The following is an 18,666-nucleotide window of genomic DNA, read 5'->3' on the forward strand; positions in this document are numbered from 1 at the left end:
TTTCCTGAAAGAACTATGTGGCGCTTTGGCTCATCGTATGATGTATTCACTTCCTTATCTTTTCTTTTTCTCGGTTTGGTAGACATGTCCTTCACATAGATAACCTGTGCCACATCATTGGCTAGGAAGAACGGTTCGTCAGTGTACCCAAGATTTTTCAGATCCACTGTTGTCATTCCGTACTGTGGGTCTACCTGTACCCCGCCGCCTGACAGATTGACCTATTTGCCCTTAAACAAAGGGACCTTAAAATCATGCCCGTAGTCAAGTTCCCATATGTCCACTATGTAACCATAATATGTGTACTTTCAGCTCTCGGTTGCTGCATCAAAGCGGACACTGCTGTTTTGGTTGGTGCTCTTTTGATCTTGGACGATCGTGTAAAATGTATTCCCATTTATCTCGTATCCTTTGTAAGTCAATACAGTCAAAGATGGTCCCCTGGACAACAAGTACAGTTCATCACAAACAGTGTTGTCACCTCTGAGACGTGTTTCCAACCAACTGCTGAAAGTCCTGATGTGTTCACATGTAATCCAGTCGTCGCACTGCTCCGGATGTTTGGAGCGCAGACTGTTCTTGTGTTCATCGACATACGGGGTCACCAAGGTAGAGTTCTGTAGAACTGTGTAGTGTGCTTGAGACCAAGAATATCCGTCCCTGCATATTATTGAGTCACTTCCAAGAGTGTCTTTTCCAGTCAGTCTCCCCTCATACCACGATTTAGGGAGACCTATCTTCTTCAGGCCAGGAATGAAGTCAACACAAAACCCGATAACATCCTCTGTTTGATGGCCCATGGAGATGCTTCCTTCTGGCCTAGCGCGGTTACAGACATATTTCTTTAGGACTCCCATGAACCTCTCAAAGGGGAACATATTGTGTAGAAATATGGGCCCCGGGATGACAATCTCGTCGACTAGATGAACTAGGACATGCGTCATGATATTGAAGAAGGATGGTGGGAACACCAGCTCGAAACTGACAAGACATTGCGCCACATCACTCCTTAGCCTTGGTGCGATTTCTGGATCGATCACCTTCTGAGAGATTGCATTGAGAAATGCACATAGCTTCATAATGGCTAATCGGACGTTTTTCGGTAGAAGCCCCCTCAATGCAACCAGAAGCAGTTGCGTCATAATCACGTGGCAGTCATGAGACTTTAGGTTCTGAAACTTTTTCTCTGGCATATTTATTATTCCCTTTATATTCGACGAGAAGCCAGTCGTGACCTTCATACTGAGCAGGCATTCAAAGAAGATTTCTTTCTCTTCTTTCGTAAGAGCGTAGCTGGCAGGACCTTTATACTGCTTCGGAGGCATGCCGTCTTTTTCGTGCAAACGTTGCAGGTCCTCCCATGCCTCAGGTGTATCTTTTGTCTTCCCATACACGCCCAAGAAGCCTAGCAGGTTCATGCAAAGGTTCTTCATCACGTGCATCACATCGATTGAAGAGCGGACCTCTAGGTCTTTTCAGTAGGGTAGGTCCCAAAATATAGATTTCTTCTTCCACATGGGTGCGTGTCCCTCAGCGTCATTTGGAACAGCTAGTCCGCCGGGACCCTTTCCAAAAATTACGTGTAAATCATTGACCATAGCAAGTACGTGATCACCGGTACGCATGGCGGGCTTCTTCCGGTGATCTGCCTCGCCTTTGAAATGCTTGCCTTTCTTTCGACATTGATGGTTGGTCGGAAGAAATCGACGATGGCCCAGGTACACATTCTTCCTGCATTTGTCCAGGTATATACTTTCAGTGTCATCTAAACAGTGCGTGTATGCGTGGTATTCTTTGTTTGTCTATCCTGAAAGGTTACTGAGAGCGGGCCAATCGTTGATGGTCACGAACAGCAACGCCTTTAGGTTAAATTCCTCCTGTCTGTGCTCATCCCGCGTACGTACACCGTTTCCATTCCACAGCTATAAAAGTTCTTCAACTAATGGCCTTAGGTACACATCAATGTCGTTGCCGGGTTGCTTAGGGCCTTGGATGAGAACTGGCATCATAATTAACTTCCGCTTCATGCACATCCAAGGAGGAAGGTCATACATACATAGAGTCACGGGCCAGGTGCTGTGATTGCTGCTCTACTCCCCGAAAGGATTAATGCCATCCGCGCTTAAAGCAAACCATACATTCCTTGGGTCCTTTGCAAACTCATCCCAGTACTTTCTCTCGATTTTTCTCCACTGCGACCCGTCAGCAGGTGCTCTCAACTTCCCGTCTTTCTTCCGGTCCTCACTGTGCCATCGCATCAACCTAGCATGCTCTTCGTTTCTGAACAGACGTTTCAACCGTGGTATTATAGGAGCATACCACATCACCTTCGCAGGAACCCTCTTCCTGGGGGGCTCGCCGTCAACATCACCAGGGTCATCTCGTCTGATCTTATACCGCAATGCACCGCATACCGGGCATGCGTTCAGATCCTTGTATGCACCGTGGTAGGGGATGTAATCATTAGGGCATGCATGTATCTTCTCCACCTCCAATCCTAGAGGGCATACGACCTTCTTTGCTACGTATGTACTGTCGGGCAATTCGTTATCCTTTGGAAGCTTCTTCTTCAATATTTTCAGTAACTTCTCAAATCCTTTGTGAGCCACAGCATTCTCTGCCTTTCACTGCAGCAATTCCAGTACGGTACCGAGCTTTGTGTTGCCATCTTCGCAATTGGGGTACAATCCTTTTTTGTGATCCTCTAACATGCGATCGAACTTCAGCTTCTCCCTTTGACTTTCGCATTGCGTCCTTGCATCGACAATGACCCGACGGAGATCATCATCATCGGGCACATCGTCTGGTTCCTCTTGATCTTCAGCAGCTTCACCCGTTGTAGCATCATTGGGCACATCGTCTGGTTCCTCTTGATCTTCACCAGCTCCCCCCGTTGCAGCATCACCGTATTCAGGGGGAACATAGTTGTCATCGTACTCTTCTTCTTCGCCGTCTTCCATCATAACCCCTATTTCTCCGTGCCTCGTCCAAACATTATAGTGTGGCATGAAACCCTTGTAAAGCAGGTGGGAGTGCAGGATTTTCCGGTTAGAGTAAGACCTCGTATTCCCACATTCAGTGCATGGACAACACATAAAACCATTCTGCTTGTTTGCCTCAGCCGTATCGAGAAACTCATGCACGCCCTTAATGTACTCGGAGGTGTGTCTGTCACCGTACATCCATTGCCGGTTCATCTGCGTGCATTATATATAATTAAGTGTCAAATTAATAGAAGTTCATCATCACATTAAAACCAAAGTACATACATAGTTCTCGTCTAACAACATATATCTCTCCAGAGCATCTAATTAATTAAACCATACATTGAAACTATGTAAAACATTTCAATGCGAAAACAAATGTGATCATAATCGCAACCAATGTAACAATTGATCCAACGGCATAATGATACCAAGCCTCGGTATGAATGGCATATTTTCTAATCTTTCTAATCTTCAAGCGCATTGCATCCATCTTGATCTTGTGATCATCGACGACATCCGCAACATGCAACTCCAATATCATCTTCTCCTCCTCAATTTTTTTCCTTCAACAAATTGTTTTCTTCTTCAACTAAATTTAACCTCTCGACAATAGGGTCGGTTGGAATTTCCGATTCACATACATCCTACATAAATAAAATCTAGGTCATGTTGGTCGGCATAATTTTCATAAACAATAAATGAACCAATAGTTATAAATTATAATATATATACCACATCTGAATCATAGACAGAACGAGGGCCGACGGGGGCGGATACCAAAACCATCGCACTATATAAGATGCAATAATAAAAGTAAGAAAATAATACAAGTATCTATGTAAATATACAAGTAAGAATATTTTTTCCTTTCAAAAAGAAGATAAGAACAAGAGGCTCACCACGGTGGTGCCGGCGATGAGCTCGGCGCGGGTGATCGACGGCGGTGAAGACAGGGACGGGGCGTGACGGACCGCTAAACGTAGACAAATATTGAAGAAAATGAAGCTTGAAGGTCGAGCTTGGAGAGGAGGAAGCTTAAGTACTGTGGCTCGGGCATTCCATCGAACACCTTGTGTGCATAGGAGGTGAGCTAGAGCACCACCAAGCCCTCTCCCCCTCGGCCAGAAAAAAACAAAGTAGTGTGCTCTGCTCTTATGCGAGGGGGTATATATAGGCACCTCATTGGTCCCGGTTGGTGGCATGAACCGGGACTAAAGGGGAGCCTTTGGTCCCGGTTCAAGCCACCAACCGGGACCAATGGTGGTGGGCCAGGAGCGAGGCCATCGGTCCCGGTTCGTCCCACCAACCGGGACCAAAAGGTCCAGACGAACCGGGACCAATGGCCCACGTGGCCCGGCCGGCCCCCTGGGCTCACGAACCGGGTCCAATGCCCCCATGGGTCCCGGTTCTAGACTGAACCGGGACTAATGGGCTGACCCAGCCTGGACCGTTGCCCCCTTTTCTACTAGTGGTACCGGGCAAGAACCACACCACAACTCCGCTCTCTATCTCCTCCTTGCACCACACCCGCCATGGCCTATCGCTCCAATGCACGGTGGGACGGCCTGTTTGGTGAGAAGAAGAAGGAGCTCTCTGGCATTACAGCCCGCCATGTGTCCTGATGATCCAGCCAGAGACGGACTAGCTTGCCGGCAAGCTCTCAGGAGCCGTCGCCACCACAGGCTGGCCAACGCTGTCTCCCGGCGAATCCGTCGCGAGTGATGACCGCAACACATCCAACAAGCAAAGAAAGAAGCCATGTTCGTGGAGGTCGACACGGCGGCGAAGGAATTTGACTGGGGCACCGACTATGACATCGTCAACTCCGCGTCGGCCATGCCTACGGTCGCCACCAACACCGAGGAAAAAGTAGGCCATGGGAGACCGCCGTCGCTTGTGTCCCAAGAAGGCCACCGCCTACGCCTCGCCGGCCTACACAGTTGGTCACTTGCCCACTTCATGGGGGTGTAGGCCACGGTGACCGTCTTCCACAGCCCCCAAAGCCAACCTTGATTCGTGCTTCGTGGAAACAGAGGCTACTCTCTCCCTCCCGCTGAAGCATATTCCTCCGAGGCTCGGGGCGGTCCGGTGAGTTTGCTGCCGGACATAGGGAAGACATGTTGCGGGAAATGGGATCCGCTGTGGCCGGCGATAGACTATATTAGAATAGCATAGCCCAGTCCACTATACTTTAGTTGAAATATTTCCGAAATGTAAATGTTTTCGCCTGGTTTATATGAAAATGGTGTGTCTAGGGCACATTTAGATGTGCTCTAGTTATTGCACATCTAAGTCAGTGAATCAAGCATAAAAGAAAAATAAAAAAGAGAAAGAAAATATTCACACGAATCTTAATGTAAGATCAATGACATATGACTTAGATGTGCAATACTTATGGCACATCTAGATGTGCTTTGGCAAAACTGATATGAAAATTATCCGGTTTGCACAAATTTTGTTCGGTTTGTTGACATCTCCATTAATGTCCATAGACTGGTCCTCAGGATCCGCGGAAGGATGTAGTGTCTGGTTTGAAGGTCTACAATGCACCAACTCTTACAGTTTGGAGGGGACACCATCTCTCTCCGAGACAAAGAAACACAGCTTTCCTCCTCTGCAGCCACACAACGCACTCACGCAGTCACGGCCTAACACAATCGCCATGGCGCCAAGCAGCACCAACCGCGACCGCCGCCGCGTGGTCCTCCTACCGCTGCCCTACCAAGGCCACATCAACCCCATGCTTCGCCTCGCCGCCGCGCTGCACTCCCGTGGCCTCGCGGTCACCATCCTCCACCCAGAGACCCGCGCGCCGGACCGCGGGAAGCTCCCGGCGGACTACCGCCTAGTCACCATCCCGGACAACATACCTCCGGAGGTCGCCGCGTCCAGGGACGTCGCGTCGTTCGTCTTCGCGCTGAATAGGAACTGCGCAGCGGCGTTCCGGGACTACCTGGCCGGCGCCCTCAGGGAGGAGGAGGAAGGGGAGGACGGCCACGTCGCCTTCGTGGTCGCCGACGTGGACTGGTTTGTGCCGCTCTCCGTGGCTAGGGAGCTTGGCGTGGCCGCTCTGGCCCTCATGACGAGCAGCGCCGTCAGGTTCCTGGTGTACTTGGCGTACCCAAGTCTATGCCACAAGGGCTACTTGCCCGTTCAAGGTAATACCAAATCGCCATTGTTGTGCTCTTTGTTTGGAGTTTGGAGGTCTAGCTAGCTTTTCTCAGTTCGTCCAACGAAAGAAATTAGTATATTCGATGGATATCCGCAATAATGTCTGGTTTCAATCGATCAACAGAGAACCTTATATCACATAGTAGCTAGGTTCGTTCTCGGAACAACAGCATAACCAGCGTTGCTAGATCCGAATTATTGCTAACAAAACAGCGTTGCTAGTACTTGCATTTTTAAAGTACAATCTGACGTGTCCCGCCAAACAAATAATACAACATGAACATGACATGCATACACAAAGGTTGTGAGTGTGACCCCCTCCCCCCACCACCCAAAACTTCACCTAATCACCCACTCCATCAGTCCATCTCCGTTATCACGTGGGTCTGTGAGTGGTACGATCCTCGAATAGGAGAAACAAAGATAGAAAATGAAGTAGGTACATTCTTTCCTTTTTTTGAAGTAGGTAAGATGCGATCTACGATCTAATTAATCGATGTTGTCAATTAAGATTTTTTTACAAACGTCCTAAAAAACAAGTTCGTAAAATATGAAGATGGTTATCTTCATCTGTGGTCTATGAACAACCAATGTACATGATAAAACCAAAAGTTACAAGAAATGAGCCTAGCTTTTTTTTTCTTGCGAGGGGAATGGATGTACAACCTGGCCATTGGTTCAAGTCCTCGCGATTGCTAATTTGGATTCATATTCCTTCAAAAACAAAATTATTGTAGGCCTACTTTACTGCCTCACGAGCGTAAATTTTGGTTCATAATTTGACAAAAATGAAATCAAAGTAGGCCGCTTCCCCTACTGCATTTTCCTTTTGCATTAGAGGATTTTTACAACACGGTGAATATGTTTTTGGAACTAAAGGCTTTGTTGTTGTTGGTGGTGGTGGTGGTGAATATGTTTTTAGATTTGTTTGACCAAATTCATGTGCTACTAGAAGAGATGGGCGCGCTTTGCTGCGTCGTTGGTATTATTTGTATTTCATAAAAAGTTACTCCCTCTTTTTTCAAAATGTAAGCTGTATTGGCTTTTTGAGAAGTCAAAACTCTTTAAAGTTTGATCAAATTTGTAGAGAAATGTATCAATATCCATAATATCAAATCAGTATCAATAGCTTCATCATGAAATGAATTTTTAGATTTTATATATTTATTATTGTAGATGTCGATATTTTTGGCTGTAGACTTCGTAAAATTACAAGAAAATTGAATTTTCAAAAAACTAATACATCTTACATTATGAAACTGAGGGAATATTTGGTTTGACAAGTGCAGTGTTTTGGTGGTTCTTCATGGTGTGGGGAAATTTTCTGCGTCGATGATTGCATGCACTATATTGGTGCTATAATAACATATATATGTCGGCATTTCTTGTTTTGTCTAGGTGATGAGAGGGTGCAGCGGGTTGATGTATTTTTACAGGCCGGTTGCTACCCATTGATTTAGAAAAAAGTGTTGACCCGTTCAAAATATGAGCCAAATCCAAAATTCTATACTTCAATCGAATGAGATAGCTCCAAAATTAGGGAGCATGGTGAATTAAAATAATTGATTGAGATAGCTCCATGATAAATTGTTGACCCAGTCAAAATCGGCTGACCTCAATTGTTTAGGAGGCCTTAAAAATTAGGGACCATAGTGTATGTAATAATGTGGTGTTTAGGTGGGCCTTTTACAGTGTGGGAAGTCGATGACTGCCTGTACTATATTGGTCCTATATATAGTATCATATGCTGGCGTTTCTTTTTTCTAGATGGTGAGAGGGTGCGCGGGATTGATATATTTTTATAGGCCGGTTGTTGTCATTTGATTTTAAAAATTGTTGACCCGATCAAAATATGAACCAAATCCAAAATTGTATACCTCTAGATCGAACAAGAGAGCTCGAAAGTTAAGGAGCATAGTGAACTAAAATAATTGAACGAAAGAGCTCATGTGAAATTGTTGATCCGGTTAAAATCGGGTGACACAGTATCAAATTGAAGACCTCAATTGTTTAGGAGGCCTGAAAATTAAGGAGCATACTGTATGTAATATACTACGTAGTAGCCAGTCAGTACCCATTACACATGCGTGATCGAGAACAGCCATTTTGCGTATTCAACCGGGTACGTACTATTGGAATCTAAATTCCATTTTAGAGCACACATTGGCAATCACTCGGTTTGCTCCTTAATTGTCGTCTTTTCTTTGCTTGATTGGTTGGAGCCGATATTGAATAATCGTTCATCTGTCCATCAGAGTCAAATTTCAACATTGCAGTGGAGGAGCTTCCCCCCTTCGTTGTGCAAGACTTGCATCGTGTGATGGACAAGACTCGACACCTCGCGTACACAGATCTCCTCGCCCACATCGTCGCCGGCGTACGGCAATCCTCGGGCCTAATAATCAACACATCCGAAGACATCGAGGGCATGGAGATCGAGAGAATCCGCAGCGAGATTGCCCTCCCGGTGTTCTCCATCGGCCCTCTGCACATGATGACGTCTTCATCCGTCGAGAGCAGCCTACTGACAGAAGATCGCAGCTGTTTGGACTGGTTGGACACACAACGGCCAAACTCTGTGGTCTACGTGAGCTTTGGGAGCCTGGTGGGCATCGACACAGATGAGTTCTTGGAGATGGCCTGGGGCCTGGCTAACAGCCAGCGCCCGTTTGTGTGGGTGGTCCGGCCGAGGCTTGTGCACGATTGCGAGTCCAGTGCGATCCCTGGCGAGCTGCAGCAGAAGATGGGCAACAGAGGTAGGATAGTGAGCTGGGCTCCGCAGCAGGAGGTGCTGAGGCATCCGTCTGTGGCCGCGTTCCTCACGCACTGCGGGTGGAACTCGACGACGGAGAGCATATCGGAAGGTGTGCCGATGATATGCAGACCATTGTCCGGCGATCAAATGGGTACTGCCAGGTACGTGTGTGATGTCTGGAAGGTGGGGGTTAGGGTGGAGGTGGAGAACCAGTTGAAGAGAGGGGAAGTCCAGGCGGCCATCACAAGACTGATGGATGGAAAGGAGGGTGAAATGGTCAGAGAAAGAATGAGAGATCTGAGGCATGTGGTGGTGAAGTGCACTAGCGAAGGTGGGACATCTGATGTTGCTTTGCAACGTTTAGTGGATTCCAATATTTAAGTACACAACTGTTTAGGCTATGAATTGTCTATTTTTTCGTACGAGTTTCTAATTCCCTTAAAATATTGATCATTTAAGATATTGCTTTTTTCATTGACCAGCTATTTTCTCCATCAAATAGTGAGATCAATTTATGATATTCACCTCATTCTTTTATTCGAGAAAATGCGAAAGCCTTGTGCTTCGATCCGTCAATAGAAAGAAAAGTTTGTGCAACTGATGGTTGCAAGAAAGATTTTTAAGGCATCCACAAATTATTATGTCCTACCGAGACAGATTCTGATCAGATCAACGATGGATCAGTGGACGAAATACATATAGATTGATGGGATTATGGGGCGATTGGGTCACATGCATGGGGCTATCCAAATAAACTAGTTTTCGTAACTACTATAATACATGTATAATGAAAGGGTATCTTCTAATCTCACTGCTGTTAGCATCGAAAGTTATGATCTTTTTTTCTAATTGGGTATCTACTGAAGCAAACCTCATTACATTATACTTCATTATGCCCGCAACAATGCTGGATGTACTATGCACTCGACAAGTGGCTAGGAAATGCCACACTCCTGAAACAATATCAAGCTCTATATAATATTGTTCGTCATAAGGGTGATACTATCGCCACGATTATGGAATCCTTTCCCCCGAATGACGAGATTTAATAGGCCTCAGACTTGCATCGCGGAATGATTTGATAAATCGTCTCGCCATGGTACATTTATCACATGGAGTCAATCAATTTTGGTGGAATCTAAATGCGAGTGGTAAATTCTCGGTAGATTCAATGTATAGAGCGTTGATCCAATATGATGTGGCAGTTTATAATAAGAAGAAGATCTGGAAGATGAAGATGCCGCTTAATAATAAAATCTTTGCATGGTATCTTCCTCCAGGAATCATTCTTACCAAAGATAGCCTTATTAAGAGAAATTGGTATGGAAATATGCAATGTGTTTTTTTATCATCATGACGAAACAATAAAACACTTGTTCTTTCGGTGTAAATTAGCTTGGTCTATATGGTCAATCATCCAAATAGCTTTTGGCTTGTATTCTCCATGTAATGTTGCTAATATTTTTTGCAACTGATTACATGGGATTTATCACAAGTTTAGAATTGTTATCAGGGTGGGAGCGCTTGCCATTATTTGGTCGCTTTGGCTATATAGGAATTATAAGGTTTTCAACATGAAAGTACTTCTCTTATGCAGGTTATTTACAGGTGTACCGGTACACTCCGTTTATAGTCGTCTCTACAACGTGTGGACAATCAAGACCTGTTTACAGAGGTGTGTGCACGCTTGGAGCACACGGCAAGGGATACTTTTACTCAACATGAATGGCAACATGATCTTAGAATTGGCCATCCTACAGTTTAGGCGGCATACAAACTCAATTTCTTGTACTTTGCCTTTATTTTTTTATTTTTTAGATTCGACTTGGTATGGCTGTGTGCATCTCAGTTCTGCAGAGGACGGGTGTAATGCTTAAACCTTTAAGTAATAAAGTGACCATTATAAAAAAAATGCACTGGATATATCGTGCATGCCTCACCTGTCCATCTTTTTCGAGACTAGTGCAACATTCTTCTCCCTCTGGATGGGAATATAAGTCTTGCATGGAAATTTAGGTCGTCGGATTAACTAGGAAAACATGTATAAAATGACACAAAATATGTATTTTTAGAAACTTCATTTGATGACTAATCTCAAAATAAATATTTTGTGACCTACAACACATTTTTGCTAATCAAACCAAAGAACTATGTGTGCCTGACTCATATTCCCATCTGGAGGGATTATGAATTCATTGCATATATCTCCTTGTATTTCTATTACATCACATAACCCTGACAACTTTTTTCACAAATTATGTGCGAGATTCAAGACACACTATGTTTCACCCATAGTGCCAGGCTTTGCTCCGCTCACCCCATGCATTAATATCTGATTTCCATGTTTGAATACTTTTTTTAAACCAAAAGTCTAATTTATAATTAGTTTGCATATTTGCGTTCTTGGTGGTATTGACTTTGAAATAGGACCTGTCTTGAATATATTCCTACAAGTTTTGAAATTCGAATTATGAAACACAATGATACACTTGGGACACGGTGACCCAAAATGAAACTAGGCATAAACTGTTTTTCTTACAAAAATTTACATATATAACCATATGAAACAACCTAAAGTACACCGACACACGATGAAAACTATATGATTCACTCTGGATTTTGAGGGACCGCCATAAAATTGAGAATTTTTTTTGCAAAAAGATCTATGCATATTGGTACAGAATGTAACCGTGTGATGCACTAAAAAAATAGTTTTTGTTGACACCCTATGTTAAGATACATAGTTTTTATCATTTTCATAGTTTTAAAAGAGCTTCATATTATTACTATTATTGAGGGGAAGAGTTTCATACTATTGATCAGGTTTTAAAGTCGAAATTATATTTTGTTAGAACAACTATTCAATATCGATCGGCCTTATTTTCAAAATCTCGTCACAACAAACATCATTGCCCAAATAAAGATATTATCAGTTTATAAACTATTAAGAGTGGTATTGGGGAGAGGGAATCTCACAAAATATGGCATCATGGCATAAAGTGTACATCGACCTATTCATCGAAAATCTGATACAAACATGTCGAGTAACCGAGCTATAGTAAAAATGGCTGGGCGGGCCAGGCTAGAGGGGAGCCAAAATTTGTTTCACTCATGGCCTGTTTTGCTACAACAAACTGGACATGCCACGAGACTGTCTTGCTTCAACGATGCTCCGTCACTGAACATGGGACATAATTTCATAAAGTGTATACATATTTGACAGTATAAGGATGACGGAAGTGACATGAAGCACAAACACTAGTAGAAAACAAGGATTTGGTCACAGCGCAATATACACATTAGTCCCGGTTGCATTACAAACCGGCATTAGCATTAGTCCCGGTTCGAGCTAATGTGAGCATTAGTCCCGGTTCGAGCGGCTAAAGGCATTAGTGCCGGTTCAAATGGGCCCTTTAGTCCCGGTTGTGTCTCAAACCGGGACTAAAGGGCCCATTTTTCAAACGCTACCCCCCCCCCCCCCCCGCCTATCGCCATTTCAGTTTTGAAAAAAACAAAAGAAAATGATAAATACTTCAAAAAAATAAAATCCTTCGAGATGTAGTTATATTACTACATCTACTAGTTAGGAAAATTGAAAAACTTAAATTTGGACATGTTTTGCAAAAAAGTGTTATGAAGAAGTAAAATGGCTATAATTTTTGCATACGATGTCGGAAAAAACGTATAATACATCAAAATGTTCAGCACGAAAATCCACATCCGATTTTGACAGCCATAGGCTTGTTTGCAAATTTTTAGAATCCTCAAATTCTTAAAGGAAAAAAAAGATATGCTCAAATTTCAGTTTTTTTGAATTTTGGTTAAATCAGGTCAAATTATGGTCAAACTACTTATTCAAGAAATATTAGTGTTACTAAAAATTATTCAAGAATATTAGTGTTACTAAATAATTATTTCATTTTTTGAATTTTGGTCAAATCTGGTCAAACTACTTATTCAAGAAATATTAGTGTTACTAAATAATTATTGTTTTTTAGAATAATAGTTTCAAACTCAAACAGTGAAACGTGTGACTTCATGCTCAAGCTAAACTCCTAGGGTTAATAGGATTGACATCTTACTATTGTCAGGAAAACAACAAGTGTAGACTTGGAAACGAGGGAGAATAGAGCTCGGAAGTTAAGCGTGCTTAGGCTGGAGTAGTGAGAGGATGGGTGACCGGCTAGAAAGTTAGATGATTTGGAATGATGAGGGGTGATTAGAGATTAGAGGTTAAATTAAGCAGTGATGAGGGGCGATTAGAGATTAAATTATAAAATAATTCAAAAATTTGAAAATCGGGAAAAAATAAAAAAAACAATTTTTTCGTAAAATTACTAAAAGCCCTCTAAAACCGGGATTAATGGGCCTTTTTCTACTAGTGAAAGTAACACATATTTTCCAAAAATAAAAGCATCAACGGGTAAGCCATGCACGGTATCTCCTGTGCATGGTAACGAAAACCACTCTCTACATAGGTGTATCATTGCTCGAACCGCGATCATTAGCAAGCAGTGAACTTCACCTTCGATGGCACCATTGTGAACCTAATCTGACGATGAATGCACAGTACTGGCATCATGAAAGTTACCACTAAAGAAAAGCACAATGAAAGTTGACATTGCTATGTGTTACTCCATCCGTCTCTTTTTACTCTACGTATAAAATTTGTTCAAAGTTAAATTAGGTAAAGTTTGACCAAATTTATCTTTAAAATATCAACATTATTATATAGTATGAAAATTAACTTTATGATGCGTCTAATGATATAATTGATATTTTTTTTATATTTTTGGTCAAACTCTGCGAAGTTTGACTTCGGACAGATTTTATATCCAGGTTAAATAGAAACAGAGGAAGTACATCATTTTAGCTGCCCAACATATACTCTCGTTTAATAAAAAGTGCTAGTAATAAAAAAAAGTTTACATCTTTATTGCTTGGGCTATGGATCCCGTTCAACCAATGGTAGGACCGCGCGCCGTCTTGTAAGTCTGGACCTTCTGTTAGTTGATGCCTTGTGTAGTATGATCACGGCCGCTCACGGGGCCGTTTTTTTATCCACCGGCCGATGCGTAGCAGCCTCATCAAAATATTGTTTATTTGTTGTCGTTCAATATAGATACTAGGTGCATTGCAATTTGCGTCTTGAATCTTGACCACCTTCCAATGGAAACCACACCCATCCAGCTCGTGTGCTACATTTTCCTCTGCGTCCTTGTCGTCACCGTACTCCTCACGCTCAGGCCAGCCTCTGGAAGCCGGCCGAACCTGCCTCCGGGCCCATGGGCGCTGCCGGTGATCGGCCACATGCACTTCCTGCTGGGCGCCCTGCCGCACCAGGCCATGCGCAGTCTCTCCCGGCGGCACGGCCCCGTGATGCTCCTCCGCCTCGGCCACGTCCTGACGCTCGTGCTCTCCTCCGCGGAGGCGGCAAGGCAGGTGATGAAGGTCCACGACGCCGCCATCGCGAACCGGCCCGTGTACACCACCGCGGACGTCTTCACCAACGGCGGCCAGAACATTTCATTCGCGCGCCACGACAGCCGGCACTGGAAGGCCGTCCGGAAGCTGTGCACCGTGGAGCTGCTCAGCCCGAGGCGCGTCCGCTCGTTCCGCCCTGTCCGGGAGGAGGCGGAGAGGCTCGTGCGGTCCGTCGCTGATGCCGGCGAGAGAGTGAAGGTCATGATTAACGACGTCATCATGAGGGTCTCCGTCGGCGACCGGTGCCAGCGGAGGGCGCTGTACCTCGAGGAGCTGGACAGGGCGATCGACCGCATGTCCGGGTTCAACTTGACCGATCTGTTCCCGACATCGCGGCTGGCGCGGGTGCTCGGCAGCCGGTCCCTTAGGGCGACGTTGGAGGTGCACGGGAGGATCCAGTCCATCATGCATGGACGCCATGGTCCATGAGCACAAGATGGCGATGGAGAGCGAGGAAGCCAGCGCCGGCCATGAGAGGGAGGATATCCTCAGCACTCTGCTGCAGTTCCAGAGAGACGGCGGGATGGGTGCATCACCCTCACAAACGAAAATGTCAGGGGCGTCTTGTTCGCAAGTCACCACCAGTAAAGACCTCTAGCTACCATGCATCCTCACTTGCACCGCTTCTGCAGAGTATAAACTGTTGCAGTTTTTATCATCTGGATGTTTTTTCCGCGGGGTGGAAACCACAGCGACAACGACGATCTGGGCCATGTCGGAGCTTATCAGAAACCCACGGATAATGGCCCATCGCGCAATCTGAAGTGCGGCGGGTGCTCCAAGGCAAGACCAAGGTGGCGGAGGCAGACATCGACGGCCGGCTCCACTACCTCCAGATGGTCATCAAGGAGACTTTCAGGTTGCACCCTCCGGTGCCATTGCTCATCCGCAGATTGTGCACGGAACAGTGCAAGATCATGGGCTTCGACGTGCCTCCGGGTACCACCGTGTTCGCTAATGTGTGGGCGATCGGTAGGTACGAGAAGAGCTGGACCGATGCCGAAGAGTTCAAGCCTGAGAGGTTCGAGAGCAAAATGGCGGACTATGGTGGGATGGACTTCAGATTCCTCCCTGGTGGTGCGGGCCGGAGGATGTGCCCCGGTATGATGTTTGGCGTGTCAAACATCGAGATTGCTGCCTGCCTGCCTAAGAAGCCACTCACAAAAAAAAAACACATCCCCTCCCGTGACGCTCTTGTGAGGGGGGGGGGGGGCCTAGCCGCCGGACCCCTCGTCCCCACCTCCCTTGCCACCGCCGGATGGTGCTGACGGGCAAAGCCCGGTTGGCGCGGCGGCGGCGGGCCCCTTCTTCTCTCTGCTTGGAGTGGCCGGGACAGGACGGCGGCTCCTAGTGGCGGCACGCGGCTGCCGCGGGGCCCTGCGGCGCAGCGGTGGGCGCATGCGGCGGCGACCGAAGGCGGCGCGTCGGCGTCGCGCGCCTGGTGAAGCGTAGCGGTTGCGGTGCTCCGGGTTGGGAGGCGGCGTGCGGGCGAGGCTCTGCCCAGATCCGATCGATCTGGCGCAGGGGCTTGGTCGGTGATGTCTACTACGTAATTTTATTCTTGTAGACACGTGTTGGGCATCCAAGCGCGGAGTTTTGTAGGACTGCAGCAATTTTTCCTCAAGTGGATGACCTAAGGTTTATCAATCCGTGAGAGGTGTACAATGAAAATGGTCTCTCTCAAGCGACCCTGCAACCAAATACAAGAAATCTTTTGTGTCCCCAACACACCCAATAACATGACAAATTATATAGGTGCACTAGTCCGACGAAGAGATGATGATAAAAGTGTAATATGGATGGTAGAAATATATTTTTGTAATATGAATAAATAAAAACAGCAAGATATCAAATAGTAATCGGGCACAAAAAGGTATTGCAATGCTTAAAATAAGGCCTAGGATCCATACTTTCGCTAATGCAATCTCTCAACAATGCTAACATAGTTGGATCATATAATTATCCCTCAGAATGCAATAAAGAATCACTCCCGAGTTCCTATTAGCGGAGAACAAAAGACAGAAATTATTTGTAGGGTACGAGACCATCTCAAAGCTATTCTTTCCGCTCGATCTATTCAAGGGTTCATACTAAAATAACGCAAAGCTATTTTTCCGTTCGATCTATCCTAGAGTTCGTACTAGAATAACACCAAAGCATATTCATATTCATAATACTCAATCCACACAAAGAACTACAAAGAGACCCCAAAGTTTCTATCGAAGAAAAGATAATAAAAGTATGCATCAACCCCTATGCATAGATTACCCCAATATCACCGCGGGAATCCGCAAGTTGAGTGCCATAACATATATCAAGTGAATCAATATGATACCTCATTGTCACCTCAAGTATTCATACCGCAAGACATACATCATGTGTTCTCATATCTGAATATTCAATCCGACAAGACAAAATTTCAAAAGGTAAAGATTCAATTCATCACAACAAGGGTATAGATGGGAGAAACATCATATAATCCGACTATATTAAAAAAGCCTATGATATAGATCACAAGAGAGAGAGAGAGAGAGAGAGAGAGATTAAACACATAGCTACTGGTACAAACCCACAGCCCCGAGGGTGGACTACTCCCTCCTCGTCGTGGTGGCCGCCGGGATGATGAAGATGGCCACCGGAGATGATTCCCCCTTCCGCCAGGGTGCCGGAACGGGTCTAGAGTTGTTTTCGGTGGCTACGGAGCCCTACGGCGGCGGAACTTCTGATTTAGGTTAACCCCGAGGGGTTTTGGAATATTTGGGAATTTATAGTGCAAAGAAGGGGTACGGGAGGCCACCGAGGTGGGCACAACCCACCTGGGCGCGCTAGGGGCCCTGGAGCGCCCTGGTGGGTTGTGCCTCAAGATGGCAATGGGGCCCCGAAACCCGCGTCCCCGTGGGTTTCTACCCTATTAGGGGACGGGGATGGGAGAGTTTCCATCCCCGTGGGGCTACTCGTGGGTACATTATAAAACCCGGCATGTTTCGTGGGTTTAAACCCGTTTAAGTACTACCCGAACCCGAAACCCGACAAAACCCGTCAAAATACGTTTTTTTAGCATGCACCGATCCATCTTGACAGCGTCGAGGCCTTGGAGTACAAACCAACCCCTCGCTCGGTTGCTGCACTGTCGCTCTCTCTTCAGGCCTCTCTCTCCCGCACAACACAACACCTAAACCTATACATAAGTCCCTAGTCGTCGTCTGTTGCTGTAATATGCTCATGCTTTTCTTTCAAATGTTATTGTTTTCATTGACTGCTCGTGGGGGCGGGTTCCCCGTGGGTTTAGAAAAACCGACGGGTTTAGGGGACGGGCAAAAATTTAACCCCGCGCACGTTGATGGGGACGGGGATGGGTTTGCGATTTTCTCGTGGGGATGTGTTTGGGCAAGCAAAACCCGGTGGGTTTCGTCCCCGTTGCCATCTTGAGTTGTGCCCCCCTCGGGGCACCCCCAGGTGCTGCTCTGGCCCATCGGGAGTCTTCTGGTCCATAAAAATCCACAAAAAGTTTTGTGGTGTTTGGACTCCGTTTAATATTGATTTTCTATGATGTAAAAAAACAAGCAAAAAACAGCAACTGGCACTGGGTGCTGGGCACTGGGTCAATAAGATATTCCCAAAAAATGATATAAAGTTGCTATAAAATGATTATAAAACATTCAAGAATGATAAAATAACAGCATGAATACTTCATAAATTATAGATACGTTGGAGACATATCAGCATCCCCAAGCTTAATTCCTACTCGTACTCAAGTAGGTAAATGATAAGAGAAATAATTTATGAAATGTGAATGCTAGTTAAGTGCATAAGTTTGATCAATGATAATTTCAATCACTTTTCCTAGCATCATAACAACAATTCTTTCTTATAATACTTCTCATGTTATAGTAGCAACCAATTCACATGTTAAGGTTCAAAAATTGAATTCTCTTGAAATCCAACAACCTATATTCTCAGTCACCAAGCAATTGCAATTCAACTTATTCAACAGAGTTTAAGTAAGAGCTCCACATACTCAACCATCATATAGTCTTTGCTAACACTCACCTTGTACACATGAGCAAAACGTTTCAACCGGACACATAGAAAGATAGGGTCTTATTGTTTTGCCTCCCGATTCACCTCAAGGGTGATGTAAACCATAATAACTCATGCTACCCATATCTAACTGGACATATATGCCTAGATCTTTCCTCACCACATGATGCTTACCAAAATATAATATAAAAAGAAATAGAGAGGAATACTTAGAATCTTTGCATAAAG

General features: G+C 45.1%; 1 pseudogene; it reads left to right on the forward strand.

The window, feature by feature from the left end:
* Positions 1 to 5,519: 5,519 nt before the first annotated feature.
* Positions 5,520 to 15,665, forward strand: LOC123153737 (uncharacterized; annotated as a pseudogene).
* Positions 15,666 to 18,666: the final 3,001 nt, after the last annotated feature.

Source organism: Triticum aestivum, chromosome 7A, assembly GCF_018294505.1.
Source record: "Triticum aestivum cultivar Chinese Spring chromosome 7A, IWGSC CS RefSeq v2.1, whole genome shotgun sequence".
Lineage (NCBI taxonomy): Eukaryota > Viridiplantae > Streptophyta > Magnoliopsida > Poales > Poaceae > Triticum > Triticum aestivum.